Genomic DNA, 23,552 nt, shown 5'->3' on the forward strand with positions numbered 1-23,552 from the left:
AGCTAAGTATCTCCCTTGACGGCCTACTCTCTAATGGCTGCTGCTTTGTGAATCTATCTGAATTAAAATAAAGATATCAGCACCGCACAATAGACACATTTGCTGTTCTTTTGCATCTGACTGGGTGTGTGCGTTTGCGTGCGTGTGTGTGTATTCAGAGCAGTGCTTTTAATCAGTGTTATGGATAGGTTTAATTTGGCAATGCTTAATATTCCTGTCCCCATTACACTCAGATAGTGTTTAAGCTGCAAAATTGAATTTTTAAAATGAATCATTGCAACTGCACCATGCACCAGTAGCACAGATAATTCAAGTTGAAAAATAACATAGCTTTTTTTTTTTTTGCCCCTGCACAAGGAGGATGGATACGCTGCCTCTGAAGAGTTTGCACATCATATGGACAACTATGATTACTGAGAACTGCCTACCTCACATACTATAAAAAGAACCATAATGCTTTATAGAGAGCATTAACACACATTTTGGAAGTATTAAAAAGTAAACAAAGAGACTGCACCTTTGTTAAGGACACTACATTAACAACACAATAATGTCTCTGTAAAACAAACCACTCAGACAACTGAAGTGGCAATGGCCTCTTATTATAATCCTCGTGCTGATCTCAAAGACACTGTGATGATTGCTAAGAGATGTGCAGTATCTTTTGGGGAAGGCAATCTGCACAAGCCATTATACTATGACAAGTGGAATCTGAAACATGATGTGTATCCTGTTTCCTTTCTGATTTTATTATGAAAGTCCTGACTGGAAGTAGTGATCCCCAACTTCCTGCCGTAATGTTGTGTCACAACTAATCTCACTTTATTCCTTCAGGCAGCACTTAAGGCCCTATTTAGTGTATCTGCAAATCTTTAAACCAGCATTGTGTTGTATCTGCACATTTTTAAACATTTAAAAAAAAGATTGCATTGTAGTTTTAGTTTACTAATTCTGTAATTGTGTGAACCCCAGGAAGAATAACCATTGCTCATATAATGAAGCAATGGGTAATGGGATCCGAATGAATAGTAAACAATTACAGTATTGGGATTGAAAAGTCCTGTGTCTGCCTCAGATTAATCTGTGGAAGCACTGTGAATCTGACATCCTGAGCTGCAGCTGGTCACTGTGACTTTGTTCTTCACAGATGGAGATGAACCGGTACTCAGTAAAGCTGAAGAGCAGAATATGTAGCCTACTATACTGCTATCGGCAACTACAGTTAAATTACTAACAGTTAGTTGGTTAGTAGCAACCTAATTTTATGAATTACATCTCTAAACATAGCTTGTATATTAACACATTTTAATAATGGAATCTGTCCAAGTCTTCTGAAATGTAGATGGCGGGTCAATATAAGATCTCCCAGCCTAGTGTTTCTATCGCTTGCATTTAAGCTACCAGTATGTATATTTTGACACAATGACATAAATGTTTTTCAGCAGCTGCTGGTAGCTAAAGCAAAACTGTGCTTCCTTTCTACCCACTGATGTCACACCAGCAGCAACATTACAATACAGGCTTAATGAAGATATCGCATTGTAGAGTTACTGTATAGGTGAGTTCTCAAATGGTCCTTTTAACACTTATGGGAAAGCAAGACAAACCTCTTAAAGCACACAGCATGCCATTTTCAACCTACTGATTGGTCAGTCTGTAAATAGACACAGATGTAAGTGAAGTGTTTTAAAACCACTTCCTTCATGTGTCATTTGAATGCTGCCTTGTGCTTGTTTACTTCTGTGAATGGCTGCAGCTGCATGTACCTGAGCAGGGATATAATGCGATGTAAATCAAATAGTCAAGATCCTCATACCACATGTAATGGAAATCAAATACACATCATATACACCTTCTTTAAGAGTAATACTATGCATGCCTGGCTGCTGTGGACGTTGATTTTTCCAGCTGCTATTGGACAGAATGAATCAATAAATCAATCAAGATGGGGAGAAAAAAATGAGTGGAAGCTATGCGCTAGCCTGTGAGTCATTTATGTAACCACTCTGGTTGACATTAACCATTGAGTTTTAAAAGAGATGTGACATGATATCTATGTCATATACAGAAAATTCATCTCCAACCCCCCTTTTAACAGCAGTGCTTCCTCTGATAGAATATCCTTGCTGAATACTAACATGCTAGAATGCAAGCCATGCAAAGTAGCTGGATTGTACCAAAACGTAGCTACATGCCTGATGATGAAATAGTAGAAGTTGACCTGGAAACCCCTTACCCGGTCCCTGACCCAAACATAATATCATCTTTGATGGGCCAATAGGCTTTGTTTACAAAATAAGTTTTTGATATGTCACATTAACACAAGCACATGCATGAGTAACACAACTAATGAAGTTTAAATCCCATTTAGCTGTTCTGGTTTCACTGTGCACAGATATGGCTTAATGGGAATAATAAATGTAGAACTCAAGTAATCAATTAATTGTTAAGTTCATGGACAGAATAATCATCTTTTTTAATGCAATATAAAACGCTTACCCAAATATAAGACGGTACTTTTCCTGTCAAAAAAGTCTGAAAAAGAAGGGTCGTCTTATATTCGGGGTCTAGATATTTATATATGCAAATCAGCCGGTAGCACCAAACAATGTCTGCCCAAACTAGTCAAAGCTTTTCTTTCTCTCACACTCACATACACCAGTGACCTGGAGAAATGCAGCCCCATCTGAGAGGACGATTGCGCATGTGTGTGTTGCCCCTTCTCCACTACATAGTTACAGTTCGGATCTACTCGACTTGGCTCGACTTGGTTTAGGTGCTTTTCCATCAGTTCCTCCTTAGAGAGGGTGGGGTCGTCATATCACAGCGGCTAAGGCTGCGCCATCTCACTCTCTTTTTTCTCTCCTCTCGTCAGCTCCAAACTCACTTTTCTGCACCGCGATTACAGAGCACAGTGTGGTTTTCAACACAGCTGTCATTTAACTCATGTGTCAGAATAACAACAGTCTCAGTACAGATCAGTCGGTGCTGCAATCTACCAGTTGTTATTTCACTGATACTGAAAACATGATTTTAAAAAGATTCAATTTTTTTTAGATTTTGTCTTCAAAAAGTATTTTTCCAAAAACAGGTCTTGAAAAAGGGGGGTCTTCTTATATTCAGGGTCGTCTTATATTCGGGTCAATGCGGTATATATTAGCTTCTCAGTTCTGCATATTTGCTGATGAGCTCAGTTCTTTAACATGGTAAACTCACTGGTCGCTGAAAAGATGCAGTTAAAAGAGCTGCACTTGAGTTCTGGGAAATCACAATGGGCCTAATTGCTGTTAGTTGCAGCTCCACCTGAACGGAGATGAGACAAGTTGTGAGAAATAATTTTGTGTGAAACATTTGCTACGTTGCTTGTTAGCAAAATGCAACAGTTTACCAGCAAGTGAGCAGAGGTGTAGTGCTTCTCTTTTAAGTACTGGGCTGCAGTTATAATGTGTGCACATTGAGGAAGAAGTATGTCATAAAACATGCTTTCACTCATCATTCACTCCTTTGTCTTCTCATCTTTACTAATTAACAGTTGAAATCAGCACAGGCACAGGAAGCTGCCTGATACTTTTAAAGTGGGATGTTTTCATGGGCCACCATATGTGATTGCCATTAGAAATCAATCAACAACTTAAATTTCAAATAAAGAAGTAACAAAAACATGAGCTTACTAATGAATTACTATTATTTCTAATGGTAAATTTAACCATATAAGTAGTCTCATTGTAGCCTGGTCCTAACCAGTCTATTGCACTTCATCTTATTTATGCAAAGAGACTGGCCACTCTCCATTGAGAAACCTTTACTTCCTGGTAGGTGGATACTCTGTTAAAAGCAGATCCAGTAGTTTTAAACTTAAACAATCGCTTATGTTTAGTCATACCACGTAACTGGCCAGAATGCAATGAAACGACTATCTTCCATTGCAATAAGCAGAGTAAAGCGGGCATGTGCTGGTTTTGCTCTATTTAAGTTGCCACTACAAAACAAATGGCTTTGCAAACATCCATCTGCGCCGCCATTACTGAACTACAACTTCAAGCTTAGCGCACAACGTCCGACCCACTCCCTCTGTTCGCTGATTGGCTGGTAGATTCCCTATAAGATAAAACCCATGAAAGCATTTCAATCCCAGGTTTAAGTACTAAAGGAAAATAAAAATTGAGCAGAAGTAACTTGCAGGCCGAGCCAGGCTAGTCTTATTGTACAGACTTCCCAACTTGTTAAATAACAGCTAATTCATAAAGCTGCTGATTTGAGCTTTTTCAAAGTTTTACCTGCACACTTTTTCAGTCTGACAGGATATTGTGACAATGAACTTGCAGATAAAGAACCTGACATTGTCTACTGTACAATGTGTGTTGTGCCTTGGTGATTGAACAAATAATAATTGGAAGGAGCAGGCCACTGTGTACTGACATGCAATGATGAAGGTAAACATCAGCAGTGGGGACAACACCAGGAGTGTGAATGCTTTGACATGTTGGGCCAGACGATGTGACAGCAGATGGAGACAACATTGCCGAGTCCAGGCCCTTCATTAGAAAAGCTGTCAGCTGATGCCTCTCTACCTGTTATGTATGTTGATAGCTGGCACATAATGTTCCCGGTCGCATGTCACCTTTGAAAAATTAAAGCATTTCTCTCATCTGCTTGCTTGCCATCATTTAATTAGCAGAGATGCAGCACCCTAACCCATTACTCTCTCATACCTTCATCCAAACTAGCCACCATTTGTAACAATATTATTGCTGTGCACAAAATATGAGCCAAATACATCTGTGCAGGTACACAGAAACAATGGCCATACACCACGTCCCATGGGTATTTCAGGGTGGAGGCTATTTTTTATTTGCAATGGGCACAATGGCACCACTGTTCAGGGAGTTAGCTTGTGTTCTTTAAAGGAAACTTCACTGGTTTAATATGAATTCCATCGTAAAGACTGTTTGCATATGTTCTCTTCTTTGCTCATTTGTACCCTCCTGTATTGTGTGATATTTTACTACCTTGAAGATTTAATGCTACGTTAATCTCAAACTTAATTCCTCACATTTCCGAGCATCCATCAAAGGAGTCCTAAGGAGTAAGGGTGTGATATCAGGTTGCATAACAAGTGTGGGTAAATCTCCTAAAGCATCTCCAGGTGGTGTTTTATGACAATACCTTCACTTTGGGGAAGCCTGTAAAAGAAGATCAGGTGCAGCCATTGCTCTGTTTTCTCCAATAATCTAAACTGATTCTGTGAAAGGCTAATAGATGGCATCCGATTTGCATATAAATTATTGTGAAGTCTCTGGTGATCTATGACTCTCAATCTGATTTAGTAGCGATGGAGCGGCGGAGGAGGAGCTGGAGATACAGTGGGGGGAGTTTGAGAAAATACAGAGGAAAACAGGGAATGCAGGGATTTTTTTTTCTTCTTGTTTTCTTTACGTTTGGCTACTAGATAAGTATTTTAATAATGTATCAGTTCTTGGTCTTATCTACCTCCACACAGAGAGCAAGCCTCCTATTAAGTCAGACAGTGTTTTCTTTTTCTCTTTTCATATTTTATTTTAATTTCTTTGTTTTTGTATTTTGGCTCAGCTCTTGCTCAGCTATTATAAATTATCTTGTGTACAAATAAAATGACCAGTGCAAGTTGTACAAATGCCCAAAAACATGATCCATATCTACATAGGCTTGGTTTAGCTTCAGGCTGCATGTGCGTTTTCAGTCTTTCCTTTTTTATTTGTTTTTAGGTTGTTTAATCCAAACCAGTGCCTTGTGTCTTACAGTGATTATGTTGTTTCTCACTACAATTATCAAATGGATATAGATGTAGGAAATAGTACAGTAAAGCACAAGTACCACACAATTGAAATGAATAGTTGTTGAGTGACTGTACTTTTATTTAGCATCCAGTTTTCAGCATACACACTGACAGCATTTCTTTATATTAATACTTACCCATATAGCATATCCTATATGTTAAGGTAAGAGTGCCATATTTTGTGAGAAATGGGTTTAGATATTGGCCAGCTGTTCAAGTGTTTGACATTCAAACCCAATATGCATTTCACTGTAATGCCGGTTATGGGGTATTCAAACAACTGTGACATTATTTAACCCTTGTTTCCAGACAGCTAATTTGTTGAGAGCATCATGGATCTGTATAATAAGGCTTATAATGGAGGCAATCCTGTGTAAATGATGAGTAAGATTGCATGAATCGCCATGCGAGAGTCGCCCAGGCCTGTTGTAATCAGCGGGGAGGTCCCAGGTTTGTTCACTGCAGAGATACAGACATCAGGGGGAAGGCACTGGGATCTGTCTCTCTGCATCGAGGTCCACTCTGTAATTGCTGCATGATTGCCTGTTTTAAAGCACGCTTTCTCCCTCTAGTACCAATGTTTACTTTTACAGTCTTCAAGCCATTGCTGTAACCCATATGCTACTGGGTTATATAACAAATTTATAAGTTAGACATTTGTGTGCCACAATGTACACAAGAGCACTCAGACCAAATACCAAATGTTTAAGTTAGATTTAGACTTTCACCTTCAAGTCATGTTCTACTTGTTTATCTGATGTCTGCTGTAGAATGACACCCATAAACCTGCTTACAGCTCACATAAAAAAACTGTGCTGCTCATAATGTTACAGTCAAAGGGAACACAACTGAGGGGAGGCCTGCAACGCACACACTGACTCTGTGGCTGCTTGCAATACCTGCAACATTCGAAATTGTGAAGTTATGAAGGATTTCAGCAAAATTGTATACTTCAGAGTTTGTTTGTTTTCCAGAAAGCTGTTCTAGCAAATGTGTCCTACCACTCACAAAGGAAATAAAGGCTCGTCAGAGGAGCCAAACTCACAGTATCCAAGAATCAAAAAAGAAAATTAACTTTGAAAAGTCATGTAGTGTATCCTCAACTTAGATATGGCATGTTATTGTATCTCTGTGAATAAAGAGTAAAAACATAGCAAAACAGTAAAGTATTTAGCAGGGTATATATTCATATACAGTAGCATTTATTCCCACATGTATAGTGTATATAAATCCCTATGAACATCTTGCCTGTCGAGACACTTTAAATTAAATTAAATCCACTGATGCTGTTCCTCATGTCAGTGTCTGTGCTCTTACAGTTACTGAAACCAGACCCTCTATTCATATTTGGGCTTCATTGTGCTTTAATGTGTTATGGATCCAAGCAACACGACACATATCCAAATGATAATGAATACAGGGGTCATCTATCTCCTCTAGGAATGGCAGTTACATCTCCAAAAGTGCTGATCAGCTCATTTCTAAAATGATGCACTGTTAATGATGGGCATATAATGGCTTTCTTCAGTGCGCCCATTCATTTCAGCAAGTAGTTTAATATATCACTGTACTTTAAGATGGGTGCCGTCGATTTCCTGTTAGCAGCGCCTCATTTATGTTTATTTAAATATTGAGGATCTTTCAACCAGGGGATGCATAAGTGGAGGATGCTAAGATGCTGAGCACACTGCCAGTTACTCTGGTGGCTTTCATTAACAGGGAGTCTGTAATAAAATCAATGACTTCTATCTAAATCATACATGTCTGCGTGTAGTCTTGTCCTAATGGCAGGGTGATGTATGTTTAATGTGTGATATGATATTGCAATGTTAACTCTTAAAAAACATGCTTTTTTCAATGTTTAAATTGTAAATATAGCATGAATGGAGAGGTCTCAACTCTGGAGCCCATTGTAAGTTTTACCTCTCTTCCCTGAAAGCCATGAGCAGCATAATAATCTTTTATTTTTGTTCGTGCACTCTCCAGACCATTAATTTTATGCAATTTATGTTCTAACGAGTCAATTAGATTTAGATTACAAAAGGGCTGGCAAGTTTAATTAATCTATAATGGATAATTGCCCCACATCATTTGAAACTTTCCCCACCGTATTGGATGTACTCAGGAACCAAGATATTGATATGGACATCTTGCTATAAATATTTTATCACACATAGAAAAAAAAGAAAAGAAAATATACTGAGAGAAATGAAAGTGGAACTAAAAAAGAACCGTCTGAATATGCTGCTTCTCATTAAAAATAGCTTATTAAGTACATCCTATATTTTTTCTTTAATACCTTCACTCAGAGTTCAGACCAATTAAAATATTATCAACTGTAACATGAGACTGCAAAAATGTGCTGTAATTTAGAACAGGGCACAGCAGGTTTTTGGGCTGCCAAAAGTGACAGTAACTCTGGAAGCAATCAGCAACAACTGCATATAACAAGTGAAGTGAATAGCACTGATAGTGAATAGCAATCTGAGCTTTGAGTGTTTGGTACAACAGCATAGCATCCTCTTACTTTTTGACTTTACTCGCTGACATTGTTTGCAAGGTTATAATATATGGACATTTCAGATTTATTTTTCTTGTGTACTGTATACCACTCATGGGAATGCTCAACATGAACAGTTCAAGGTTTGTTTTATTATGTAGCTCTGGGAACTCAAACTTGTCCAATGAGAAACATTCTTTTTTGTGTGATCAGAACATGTGTATATGTGCATACAACTTGTAGAGAATAGCTGGTAGAAGCAAAAAGCATGGATCACACCCACCTTTTTTCTCTTCACATAAATCATATTTCAAAGAGCCTCATGTATTCTATTGGATTACTTGTTTAAGATATTGTGTAAACTCGCTTTTTCATGCGGGTGGGTGGGGGGACGGATTTATATGGTGACTGAAGGTAATAAAGCTTAGAGTTTATCACTTTTTTGACATAACACCACAGATTGTAGGAGACCAGACTGCACTTGTCACATGAAAATGTCTCACAATTAGCATGGCTGACGTGACCCCCGAGTACCATTTAAAGATTCATAAATTCAAAATATCCAAGAGCAATACTATCTGCCTCCTGCCAGCTCTTAGATAGTAGCATTATGTTGCTCACAAATGGAAATGGACAGCTCCTGCTGACTGCATTATTTTTTGACAGATGCTCTTTAGATTATTGAAGTTTGCTATGACAGGAAACATATGGGGTGGTCAGCAATCACTACCTCATTCTTGGGCCAATTTCCCATCTGAATTCAATACTCCAGCAGAACGATACAAGATACATGCAAAACGAGACGGATGCCCTGATGAGGCCATCCTTATCTGTCACTGCTACGTCAATAACCGGGTCCTTTTTTTTTGTAAAAATAAATAAATAATTACAAATCCAATAACTTTGTTAAAAATGCTCAATATGACATTTAAAACAAACATGCAAATGAGAGAAAAGAAAAAAAAAAGCCCATGTGGCTACACACCTGTATCACCTCAATCTCTTCTCAATGGATTGTCTCTTGGGCTCTGTTGGTGTGACATAGACTGATTTGAGTCTGGAGACTGGTCACAACTATGGATGAAGGTGAGGATATATTTTTCTGTTCTTTCCTTGATGGAGTCAATAGCATTTTTAAACAATTAAGATGTTTATAGAAGTGCAAGAGGAATTTCTCTTCACAATACCAATGGTAGCACCTGCTCTAACACTTAAATATGGAGCTCACTTTATTCTCTAGATCTTAGAACAATGTCACTTTTGATGAACAACTGGTCGGTCAAGAGCAAATTGGATGATTAGGAGAAAAAAAGCCATTTGTTGCAGAGATGATTGGTTCCTACGGAAACACTATGAGGACTCTCAGGACGGCAGGATTTTCACATCATTGGTTACAATGCTGACATATCAGATGCAAAAGGCTGGCTGAAGCCAAACCTTCTGACACAAGATGATTGGCAAGGGCACTGAGAAAGATAACTCCCCCTCCTTATGTAAAACGACCAATCATTAATAATGTATTAAACTTGATAAGATATTTTATTTTTAGATACTCTTGCATTCTACAAAGTGTGACCTTTTTTTTTTACAGCACCCAGCAGTGAGCCTGCCTTGATATTTATTGCTCTCTTAACTCATGGGGACGTGACAAGTAAATCTATAAGCACCTGTGTACTGCTGTGTTGATTTAATATGTCTGTAATTGCATTCTAAAGTGTATCCCTATTGTAAAATACAAGTTAATAAATTGTAAAATCCATGAACGCTTATATAACTTATATGAGCTGTTGTGTTCAATTTGTATTTGAATGAAAGCAAAACATTTGCCTTTACTACTCTAGCTATATATTTTTGTTATTGATGTATGTTTGCGTTTCCTTTTCCTCAGCTCAAACACTTTGCACTGACTTTTTCTACTGCAATGATTCAGCTTACCAACATGGATCAATAGCATCATTGTATAACAGTGAAAGTGCAAATAAATAATGTAAATGTGTTATTCTTAAGGTGTGTCTGCTTGCAAAACACAAATTTAAAGAATATAATGCTATCTTACTTTTACAGCAAAAATGTTGAAATTGAAACATCACTGCCTCTGCCTGGCAATATTTTAGAAAGTAACTAATGGCTGTCTTTAGAGATTACTGTGTAGAGGAAAACTTGAAGCACCAAAATTCAAATCCACATTCTCCAACTGTGACTTCATCCGTCACCCCATCATGGGAAGGCATTGAACCTCTGTCTCTGCTGACCTCATGTCGCCAGCAGTTGTAAATCTACGGTGATGATAATGAGGGCCCATCAAAAGCAAGGACCCGCAGATCACAGACTGACAATTAAATCAACAATAGTCGTACATCATGACAAAAGTCATACTGTGTGTGTGAGAGAGAGCGTGGGCATGAGTACAGGACAGGGAGATAGAAGAATGGTGTTCAGTGAAGTATATGATAAACCATCATGTCTACCACAAACACATCTAAATACATTCTCATTGTGTATTGCTTGCATCAATTTGTACTTTAAAGCATTCATCATAACAAACAAACAAACAGGTATGGTTATATGTCATATAGGGAACAATACAATAACCTTACATTAACCTAGCCACTCTCTGTGCATGGAAATCTTTATGTTGCTCCATTCTTTGAAAAATAAGATACAAAGGAGGGTAAGATTGCTTTGTGTGCTTTTATTGTGTGTTTGTACTGCACAATAATAGTTTCAAAGTGGTTACAGTTGATAATGAGCATGTAATTATGTGATTATGGCTCTAGGTATACTGGACTTGGATCAAGTTCCCACACTTTTTAACATCAAGGACCCCTAAACTAACACAACCCAGACCACAGACCCTGTTTGATAAGATTTTTCCACATAAGATTGTGCTGGTAGATGTTCTGTTACGTAAAATGTTTGAGGCCCTTGAAGAAAAACAGTCACATGTTCTGTTATTATGTTATTTCTGGGTGGACTTGTATGATAATAATGATTTTTCTTATTTAAAGAAAGAATCCTCAAGGACCCTGGACCATGTTTTGAAAAGAACTGGTTTCTATAATTGAAGTTCTTTAGCCAGAAGATGTCTGTTTTGGTTATATCTTAGGCCTTGTCCACATCAGCCCGGGTATTTTTGCAACCGTGAACATGTGTTCCAGGTTTACTGTTCTGTCCACAAGCAACCATGCCCTTGTAACACTGAAACAACAACAACGGACGACAGACCGTAGAGTGCAGCGATTGACCAGAGCAGCTAAAATGGAGGTGACAAAGTTGGTGTTGTTTATTAGCATGCTGTCAGCTGTATTTGGTTGTCATATGCAGTTGCTCATCTACAGAGGCGCTTGGACGAGCAGCGAAGGAGACTTTACGGTTGTTTTTATTACACCGCTCATGTGGATGCATAATTTTATTTAACAAAACTTTGGTTTCAAAAATACCTGTGTTCGTGTGGACAAGGCCTTAATGAAAACACCTTCTCTCATGCTTATACCCTCGCAGGCTATGCTTATGGGATGAAGATCTTGGTCAAACTGTGACAAAGTTTAGTCTGCCATTAAAAAAAATGAATATAAACTTTTCAGTAATACTATCTTTCAACTGCAGACATGTTTATACAGAATATACCCTCATTATGATGATGAAAAATGCAACTCAGATGCTATTATGTGTTTTCTGCAACAAGCCAGTAGAATGTAAACATGATTTCCATAAGTCAAGGGTTGGCCAGTTACTGTCTGAGCTACTTGTTTATCTTTCTGGGCAGTGTGTTCAACAATTTGCCTGTTCATGTTAAATAATGTAGCATCAATTTCTTTTTCTTTTTTTTTTATCATTATACATTTCACAATCTGGCCTACTTTAATGTGAATCCATATTAATACCAATCATGGTACTTGTATATGCAGTGCATATCACTTTTTTTGGTTGCATTTTCATTAACAACAGGTGGTAATGACAGAGGTTGTATTGCAATGATACGTGCAGTGTAATATTTGCACATCTGCTGATCAATCAGAGATGCCTGCTGCAGTTTAACTCTCTAAAATAACCGGTGGCATCGGAGTAAACTGCAGCATCCGTTCTTGGGTGAAATTGGACTCCTTCCCTCTGCAGCTTCCTCGTTTCCTCTGGAGGCTACAGGAAAGAAAGCTTGAGCGATCCAGGAAAAGAAGTGCTGTAGCTTCCATTAGTTGGAAATCCCCTCTGATGGTATCACTGGCAGGTAAGTTTAGGAACTGTTCACAGCCCACCTCTGTGACACAGATTGAGAAATGGCGCTACTCTTCAATGAGCATTAAAGAAGACTGTTGTGTGGAGATTAAACTCAGAAAATGCTAAATTAATTGGTCTGGCATTAAGTATATAATGCTTAATAACCTTTGCTGGTAATCCATATTTACAGTTGAATAAAAAGTCAAATTTAACACGTAAGCAGCTTAATAGCAGAGAAAATAGAATAATCACCTGGAAACGCATTCAGCCCCCATAAAATTGGGCTCACTAATGGGTACAGACAGCTTGAATGAGAATAGATACGCCAATCAACTCAGAGTCACTCAGAATGATTGATGACTGTCATTCTTCTTTCTTCTCAGGGATATCCACCTCAGGGTCAAACCAAGACATTCTGAGTATTACATGCCTACCATATAAAAATAATAATAACAATATCAAGTCACAGTGTATCAGTATACTACCTGTTTTTTTGTTTTATTTTGCTAGTTTCACTTATTTTACTTATTTTGAGAGAAAATGTACCTTTTATAGAAAGGTTGAGACTGTCAAATCTGTCTTATTGATTATTATGGATTGTGGTTCCCGACTCTTTCTTTTAGTTTCTGTAAAATAGATAGTGCTGTCCAGCTTAGCAAATATGTGAGCAATTTAATTCTGATAATGGGCTGTCCAATTTTTGCACCTCAACAGTTCTCTTCCCAAAAATACATATTAACAAGGGCAAAGGGATAATACCCCCTTAGCCAGCAATGGCAACCTGGATTCCATGCATAGGTTGATGGAGCAGAAGTTAGTTTTTTTTATGCATGTAGATGCATTAGCGCCATTTCAAATACACAAAAGCTCATGTCAGCAAAAATGATGAGATTTGCATATAATTTAGGAAGCTTTATTCTTTGAGTAACCTCTGTTAGTCAGTTTTCTCTCATTGCATGGAGTTAATGAATCACGTACCACTCTGATTTGGTCACTTTGATGATGCATTCTTCTCTGGACAGGGACGGGGAGATGCACCAAATTTTAGTGAATCCAGACCTAATTATTGTTGATTGGCACGTTGTCTGTTGCAGAAAATGCCGCCGTATATGCTTGGTTGCGGAACGGTCATCCGGACAACTAGGCCATGCAAGGATTTTTTCCATCCAAGGTTACAACGTATGATAAGCCTTGTATGATGGATTAGAAGAACTAGTTAGAAGAACAACTCCTCTGCAATTCCTCCCATCAGTAGGCTTGTTTGAGTCTGTATGCTGTGAGGCTGAGCTTATGGGATTACAGTCAGGGTTCAGTGGCAGCTAATCAGAAACAACCAACAGATACTTTTAATACCCCAGTGCGCTTGTTAAAACATTGTTGGGAACTGCCACTGCAAATGTGGATTAAGTAGTGAGTGGGTCTTAAGTTCTGAGACAATGCCTTCAAATGTTTTTTTTGTTTTTTTTCATCTTTCTTCCTCTCAAAATATTTTGACTGTTTTGCATGTGATCAAACTGACAGAAGGTCTAAAACTCATACATTTATGTAAAAGAGCAATGGAATTAAGATTTCATTCATGTCACACTCTGGAAATGTTCATGTGACCCCTGACAAGAAATCCACTGACAAGGAAACAAACTGCCAGGCTGTTTGAAATGGTGTGGCTGCAGTCACTTTGTGACGCAAAACAAAGCACACATTTGTTTAGTGTGTAGCAAATTTTAAGGAGAAAAAAGTACTTATTGTGTGCAGTGGCAGCTTGTGACAGGCTGATAATTGTAGGTTGTTGGCCAGAGGGAGACAAACATATTTGGATGGTGCGCAAAATGAATGCACAATGATATTCTCTGCAGCCAAACAGTTATACATAGCAATTTGGATTAGTTGTGTTATGAAATAAGTCCAAAACACTGATACTGTATCTTTGAAAAATAAAGGGTACATTACCGAAGTGACAGCAAATTAAGTTCAGTGAGAATGCAGTCACATTTAAGGTGAAAAGTTTGCAAGAATCAAAGCAAATTGATCTATTTGTTTTTAGATTCCAACAGAAAGTGCAGAACTAATCTGAACAGATGACTCTGTATTACAATGCCAATGTTGACAGTATTGTGACTGCTGATGACTGAACAGACTGGAATGTTAAATACTCAGTTTGAAAGTCCAGACGACCAACAATTTCATAAACATACTGATTAGACTGAGAAAATGTTATTAAAACAGTCTGGAGGTTGAACTAAATTTGAATGAAAAATATATGCAATGATAATACTGCAATGTGAAGTTCTATTTCAATTTTAATGTTCAAATGCTTAATAGAGTAAATAAAAAAATCTGGTTACATGTCGCCTATCATAAGTCCATGTCATTTTTTATTTTATATATAATATTTTATTTTTCTAAAGGAAAAAAAAATCTAAGGTAATTTATGTTAAAGTTGTTTTGGCCTGCAAGAAATCAATATGGACATTGAAATAAATTTATTTAGAGGCAACGATCAAAACAAAACACCTTGAAATTATGAAATGTTGAGTAATTTTTGAAAGACTACCCAAAGTGCACCGGTTTATGTGTTTGTGCGAAGACTTGCCATTTTTATCTCTTACACTGTAAGTGAACAGTCTTTTTGAGTTTGCAATCTTAACCGGACACATTTCCATACCTGAAGACACCCTGGGAAATGCGTGATGTTTTATGAATGAAATAACCATTAATTGACAAAATGTATCATTAGTTGTGGCACTAAGGAACACAGTCATTTGAAACGGACATTGGAGAATATAGCAGTGGTAAATGCTGCTCTAGCCTGGTCAACAAAGGCAGGTTGTGGTTCAGTGACTTGCTGAAGGAAATGGAGATGTGGACAAGACTAGTATGGCACTGAACAAATGAGCTAACTTCACCCAGTTTCCATCCGCCTCACATTATTTTCAGCAATATTTTCAAATGTGTGTGTGCAATGTAGATTATCACCAAAACAATAAATAAATAAATAAATACACCACAGCAACTTTCTTGTCTCATGTAAGCCTGTCTGACTAAAGTAGAGGAGTCACCTGTTGTTTGGCTGGGATTAAAGCTGTATTTATGGGCCTCAGTGGAATATTATTGAGTTTCTACTCACTTAGGTGATACTTGTTATGTTGTTATATGTTTCTGAAGGCATCAAACGCAACATGACAAGGGAGCTTTACTGCATGCATCTGATTAAGTGATGCAAGCTCTGATTCCTGGGGGGTTGATTAGTGTGCATAGTCCACTTGTTGAGTCACTCATTAGTATATATTCACATACACTTATGGGAGGTCTGGTCCTTCAGCCTTATTATTCTGTGCACTTAAATATATAAAAACGGGGGAAATTGCTGTCGACAGTCACAGGAGTTGTCTCTGCTCTCTGTCCCAAAGGTCCACATTGAATTATTCAAAAGAGTTCTCTTGTACTTTCAGTTTGCATGGAGCTCATCACAATATAATTTAAACTGAAAGAGATTTACTACACACCAAGGAGCTGTCGATGAGAGGTATTCAATATTGAAAACAGGGTCGTCCCCTGATTCTGCTGTCCTGGTGTTGGTAATTGATTTTGAACATTTCCTTAATTTCCCTAATTCTGCTCAAGGATTAATTAGTTCATTACTTGATGATTCTTTGGTATTAGACCTGATCTCTTGGTAAAGCTCATCTTAAGAAAAAGCCAGTTCAAAAAAAGGCCTCATAATGGATGATTATACAACTCCCATATGTGGCCTCTGCAAGATGGTGTACAGGAAATAGCAAATCAAGTCTCTTACAGTGTCAAATTGAAATCTAATATCATATATTGACTAACTCATAAACTTTAACAGCCAGATGGGTTCTTATCTTTGTTCTATGCTTCGTCTTCTGTCTACCATTTAATAAAGGAGTGTTCAAGTTCTCACTTAGCTCAACAGATGTTAAGCAGCAGCTATGACCTAACTCAGCAGCATCAACTGTGCACAATGCAGTTACTGACCTTTGAAAACAAAGTTTTCCTGGATTGGAACAATCTCAACAAAATTATGCAAGTGAGTCACTGCGGTTGCAAAAAAAAAGTTTGATTATTCACCTACGATACTGCGGTGACAACAGAATACATACTGATGAATTCTATTCAAAATGGGTCTACACAATGTAAATTATATACAGAAAGAGCTGCTGGTTTTATTCAGAGATGGAGAGGAATGTATACACACACTGGAAGTGTGAAGGGTCAGGGTAGTGTGGCATACTGACGGACAAGGTTGCTACCATAAATAAAGATATGGTGGGTCCCATCCACTGTATGTGGTATATGCTGTTATCTACCACTGTGGTTAACTTCCACAGCACTAATTAACTCATTGAGTGCCAGCCCTTTTATAAAATGGTCAGTGCCGTGTGCCAGCGTTTTGGGGCATTTTGAGTAATATTTCAAGGCCCAGAGAATATTTTGTACTATGACTCTGAAAACACCAAACAGCTCAAAGGAAAGAGAGGACTCTCTATTTAACTAGGGAAAAAAACATTTATTTGTACCTTGTTCCATTCTTGATATATCTTAAGTTGAATAGAGCCTGGTTGCACCAAAAAGACCACTTTTTTTTCGAGAAAGCTGAGAAAAATGCATTTTTGTGAAAGAGAGTCTCTCAAGAAAAACAGTGATTTATCCGTTTTAATTTTGGCTTCAAAAACATGTAAGACATCTGAAAATTTCATTTCACATGTTTTTTCATTGACCCCATTGAGGACGAGCAGTTGCTGCCCCCTCCCCTCTCCTACTTCTCCTCCTGCTGCATCCCCTCGTCTCTGAAGTAGGGAGGGAGACGTCATGCCGTTCCTCAGCCTCTTTGCTGGACGCGGCCGCGGCGGGTGACTCACCGCGCTGATCTCTCGGTTCGTCGTCAGGTCGGTTTCAGACAGCAACTGGTGAAACTGACTCCGCGATCCGCTTTTGCGTTCGCTTTGGCATTTTGGTACTGATCATCTACATGAGTTTACCTTTCCTGCCTCCTCCGATCACTTCATGCTGGAGCTATGCTAATAGCATCCGTAGCTAAGCTTTCCTCCAGCTCCACGTTACACTTGTTCCAGGCTCTGCCCGTCGTTTTTCTCTAGAAATAGAAACTTTTTCCAACTTTTTTTTTATCTCCGTACCGATCGCGCTCGTCTTCTCCTTCTTCTTCACTTCTTGCTCTGATCTACAGTCTTCTTCGTTCTACGCATCCCAGAAGCCCCAAAATTACTCACAGTGTGCGCGACAGCGTCCCCATTTACCAGCCGCAGAAAACAGCATTTGACGTCTATGGACGTCAATGGCACTCAATGAGTTAATACAGTTGGCTTACACACACACGCACAAACACACACATGAAAAGAAAAAAAAAGACATGCAGAGACAGATGTAAATAAAAACCGAGGACAAGAAGAAAAAGGTCCACAGGAGTGCAGCAGAGCAAAGTGCATCTCTTGTACTTCACAGCTTTTGATATTCTGTTTTACCACTTTGGTCTGCACTTGTACAGTACATATTGCTCAAACTAAAGAATGCTTTTAGAATGCTGTCAAGGAAAAAAAAAAAAGCTGTCAGCAAAAGAAAGTGGAAAAAGCTAGATTTTTTGGTTGATTTAGTTTGAAAGGCTTTAAATGCGTAAAGACTGGACATCCCATTTTCTCTGTTAGAGTACATTGACGTAATTTCAAACCAAATAAAAACGTAAGTGCAGTGACACAGCTGTCATGTAGCCAGTGATATGAGACAGGAATTGTTTTGTACTGCCAGTATTTTAATCCTGTCTGCATTAATTCCTCCTTTAAATTCAATGCCAGTAAATGTGTGTAGAAGGGGTATAAGTGGATAACAAGTTATATGATGAAATAAGTTAAAGAGGAACTATGCAAGGTTTTTACCACCAATGAACAGCTTCAGAGTAATTGCGATGACTCAATGACTTGTTATGGGGAGAATGGAGCGTTTTTGGCTGAAAACCAACCTTTCAAAATCAGCGCCTCCGACCCGGTGTCCCAGCTCTCGTGTTGGCCACACCACGACACAAACACACTGTGTGATCCGTAATATCTTGCTTAAGATATATAAGACTACGCAAATACATACATTTTAAAATGTAAATGATATACAGTAACATTATCCACCATTCCATGGATTGCCTTCTTGCCAGGTTTGTTGAAAACAAATGCACATGGCCAGGAGGAGGGTTAGCAAAACATTGAAAAAGCTACCGGACTTGCATATTTCCCCTTCAATTAAGAAAACCAAAATGGATATAGCTCACACAATGAATCACAAGTCGAGCCACACCTGAAAAAAGCTATAAAAAAAAAGGGTGGTAAAGGGACAACTTGCAGGGCTGTGGTGAACTTCCATAGCAGACATGATACTGGCTAACATGCTAGTTAGAAACATACTGAAAAATCAGGGCAACTGATCCACACGATGCCAACACCTTGTTCTCTGTCACAGGTACACAAAATGTAGGGATTAAAATAAATAAATGAAAAAATAAATAAATAAAGCCTGTCTGTCCGTTTCTTTACCCTTCTGTCAGAGGGAATGGGTTTGGTGCATTGCATTGATATGGAGTAAGAAGTATCCTCCTTCCAGAATGTGGTTATCTCAGCTATAACCACATTATCCACAGTGATTCCTGTTTAGCAGCTGCTGAACCACCATTAGTCTGTGAATGGTGTGGATGATGATTATAATTAACATTGCCCTGAGCTATCGCTCTGCTCCTGGATTTCTATGCATTTCAATCAACGTTACACCTGTTGGAAGAATGCATCCTTATTCTAAGCCAATAGACTGACTGCTTGACTTTCATTTCTTAGGTAACTTGTGATCACTGCAGATTTGTCTGATTCATTGTGGTTTTAAATTCTTAAAGAACTGGCCACCTCAGTTTGGCCAGAATATAACCGGGCTTTGTTTGGCATTCAGTACCACTACCTCACGTCCTCTGAAAATATCTAACTTCTTGAGTCAAAAGAAATAAATAAAATTAAAAACAATAATAACTCAGTGAGTCACATCTAATTCTATACCTGGCTGCTTACTTGATTGCTTTGACCTCATCATTATATTGTGAGCACCCACCACAATATAATTTCAGTGAGTGACTGAATAACCTCCCATCCACCCACAAGTGTCACTCAACAGGGGTCATGTACCAAAACCAATTGACAAATAATGAATAATTTTAAAACCTCAGTCCTTTTCATGAAAACTGGGTTATACATAGAAGTCACCTTTTATTCTGTTTGTGCTCCCGTCTCTCTATATTGCAAAGTGTAGTAAAATCCAAATAGCAAAAGAACAAGTCTTTTATTACTAATACTGCTGCTACAGTCAAACAAATCAAGAGGTTGTGGAGGGAAATGATCTTTGGAATATTCACAGAAGCAAAGATGAAAACAAGTTTGCCATTGAAGACAGTTTGGTACAAGACTGTGTAATGCCAGATGCAGTTACCAGACTGCATTTCCCTTCATCTTCATCATCAAGAGTGTACCAACTGGTATGGTTTCATCAGATTTGATCACAACTCGCCTGGCAACCAAATCAAACAGCCCCACAACAATCAGCAGAATTGGATTAAATGTTGGTGTATCTCGGTTAACTCCACATACAAATGCCTTGGTTACTCATTCTCGATATCCTCTCACTTTCACCAGCAAAGTTAAGTCAGCTCAGCCTATTACAACAAGTAATCCAACCTTCACAACCATCTACAGTCCCTTGTCCCTGCTGATACCACCAACTGAAATAATTATGCATCCATCCAAACCTCTTCCCACTCTGAACTTTGATACTTTATTAGCAACATTATCTGCCCTTCCTCCAATGCCATAGTAAAACATAACTATGGGCCATAATAAGCTGCTTTGGGATCGTGCACTAAGGTGAAGTTTCCTGCTGAGTCTGAGCCTCTCTTCTGACTGGCTGACTGCTTTTATAAGTGATCATTTATAAGAATAGAACATATGGGTGCACCGTTTAGCTCAGTGGGTAGATCTGGTGCCCATGTGCAGAGGCTAATAGTCCTCTCTGCGTGTCATTCCCCTCTCTCTGCTTCCCCATTTCCTGTGTCACTCAACTAACCTGTCAATTAACGCCAATATATACACTTAGAACTAGGGGTGCACCGAATGGCATTTTTTGGCCGAAGCCGAATACCGAATAAAATCAAAACGCTTGGCCGAATAACCGAATAATACCGAATACCGAAAGTGGTTATAAAGTTTTTAAATAAAATATTTTTTTAAACTTAATTTTCAAAGAAAGTAAATGTGTATTGACTATTCTGACAGTTTTTGAATATTCCAGTTGCCGTTGCTCATCAAAAAAGCACAACAAGTTATATAAAGTTTTTCATTTAGGCCTATATCGGCCCATTGTGAGTGCTGAAAGATCTATGCAAGTACATTCCAAAAAAACCTAAGTGTCTTTTAAAACAGTGGCTCCTAACCTTTCTTGGTCAGATTTTTTTAAATTCATCAATTAGGCTACTAGACATTTCAGGCGACCCCACGTGGGGTCCCGACCCCGAGGTTGGGAAACACTGTTTTAAAAGCTGTCAGCCACGGACGGAGTGGGCGACATGCTGGGACGAGGAACTTTTGTTTTAACTGCTGCAGCCGTCTCTCCCTCTCGTAGCCTACTCAGCAGGCTGTTCAGGGTGTTTGGTTTTTAAATGATTCATTAAAGGGATAGTTCACCCTAGAATGATATTTCGCTCATTATCTACTCACCCTCATGTTGACTAAGGGCTGGAAGAATTATCAGAGTCCACCGTCCCTTCTCTTAGTTACAGGGGGTCTCGGCGTAGCAGTGAATTTCAATGCAACGGTTGCAAAGGGACACCGGAGCTCTTCGTAAAAAAACACACACAAAAAAACATCCAAATACCTCCATGATGCTCGTATGTAATGTCCGTCTTGTGCTGAAGCCCCAAATTGCGTAATTGTCCCGAAAAAAATTAAATAAGTCTATATTTTAAGCTTGTTTGTAGCGGAAGCTTCTCGTCTTCTTCTTCTTCTCCTCTTCCTGGTCCGTCCAAATATCGCGTGATTTGCGCCGCCGTCAGTGCGGTTACTGCGAATCACGCGATATTTGGACGGACCAGGAAGAGGAGAAGAAGAAGAAGACGAGAAGCTTCCGCTACAAACAAGCTTAAAATATAGACTTATTTAATTTTTTTCGGGACAATTACGCAATTTGGGGCTTCAGCACAAGACGGACATTACATACGAGCATCATGGAGGTATTTGGATGTTTTTTTGTGGGTTGTTTTTTTACGAAGAGCTCCGGTGTCCCTTTGCAACCGTTGCATTGAAATTCACTGCTACGCCGAGACCCCCTGTAACTAAGAGAAGGGACGGTGGACTCTGAAAATTCTTCCAGCCCTTAGTCAACATGAGGGTGAGTAGATAATGAGCGAAATATCATTCTAGGGTGAACTATCCCTTTAAAAGGCGCGTTCCTACAGGAACGGTCCCCTCACTCAGTCCACTCAGTGGCCGACCGTGTCTCCGCTGACAGGACGCACCGGGCTCTTGGAGCGACGTGCAACGGTGCGCGCGGTCGCTGTGCAGCTTCCCCCCCACTGCTCTTGTTGCTGTTGTTTTTCCAGCAGTAGGAGTCACTTACTAATAAAGCTGGGGTTTAAGCTGCCGTTTCGATCATCGCATATTTATCAGAGTTTTTTTTTTTTAATATTCGGCCTTGCTTTGCGCTCATTCCACCGAATGTTGAATTTTTTTTGCAATATTCGGCCGAATATAATATATTCGGTTACCGAATATTCGGTGCATCCCTACTTAGAACATACATGAAAAAAAAAAAAAAAAAACACTTAGAAAAGTGTTAGCTATGTGATATTGTGTGACAGTGACCCCTTCAAGTTACAGAAGTTCTGATGGCTCATTGGAAATCTCAACTTTTATTTCCTAACTTGAGTCAAAATCAAACACTGCATGTAAACACATTGAATTAATTGTAGTATTTAAATAACTTGGACGTTTGAATTTATTATATTCTTTTTTTTGATGGAATGATTTATTTACAGCTCAAACAATGTGACGGTGTTGTGCGCAGTGGTGATAAATCTATTGGACACACTGCCTTTAGTTGATTACTGTTTGTAATCAGGTTGTTAGTGCGCATGCGAGTGTTCTCTCTGCATTAATGATCTATGGCTTGTAGAACAACCTGAACCTGAAATGCTGACATCTCAGTTGTCATCTTAATTACACTTCAGTGTAACTTCCCTGTATCTGCTGTCAAATGCTGTTTTCTTTCTGTCACTTTCACACCAGCTGTGAATTTCTGTCAGTATTTAACTTTTTTCTTCTTCTTCTTCCTTTTCTGATGTCTGTTACATTTCCCCCTTAATCACCCAGTTCTCGAGGTTTTTCTTTTTAACGCTACATTATAATGAAATGAATAAATTTTCCAAAATAACTTCCCCAGACTGCGCATCATTATGATGAACTGAGCTAACACACCAGGCACAATATCACCGCCAAATTGCCCGGGAGAATTAGCTATTCTGTAATATATCCCAAAATATAAAAAAAGGCAATGTAACTAAAGCTTTTAGCCCTCGCCCCGAGAGTATCTACAACAGGAACACCCCTGAGCCAAGAAAGCATCTGGCGGAGGAGTTAAATCCATCCAGCAGCCACCGTCAGGTGCCAGCAGGGTGTGTAGAAGCCAGTGATAGACATCCACACCTTTTATGCACTTGGGTACATCCTGTCTTTAATCACACGTTCACCACAATCAGCCTCTGTTTTTTGGGGGGAACATTACTGAGCAAGTCACAGATGAGTAGACTGAGCCTGCGAAACTAAAAGAAAAACCCACTGGATTCTTGTCCTATGATTTTTTACCAATGTGGTCCGCTCACGAGGAGAAATTAGTACCAGTCGAGACATATTTGACTTGCAAAAAAATGTAAATTTGCAGTACTCATTCTGAAACCAAAAGTTATAAAAGAAAATG

The sequence above is a fragment of the Trachurus trachurus genome (genome assembly GCF_905171665.1).
Source record: "Trachurus trachurus genome assembly, chromosome: 20".
Classification (NCBI taxonomy): domain Eukaryota; kingdom Metazoa; phylum Chordata; class Actinopteri; order Carangiformes; family Carangidae; genus Trachurus; species Trachurus trachurus.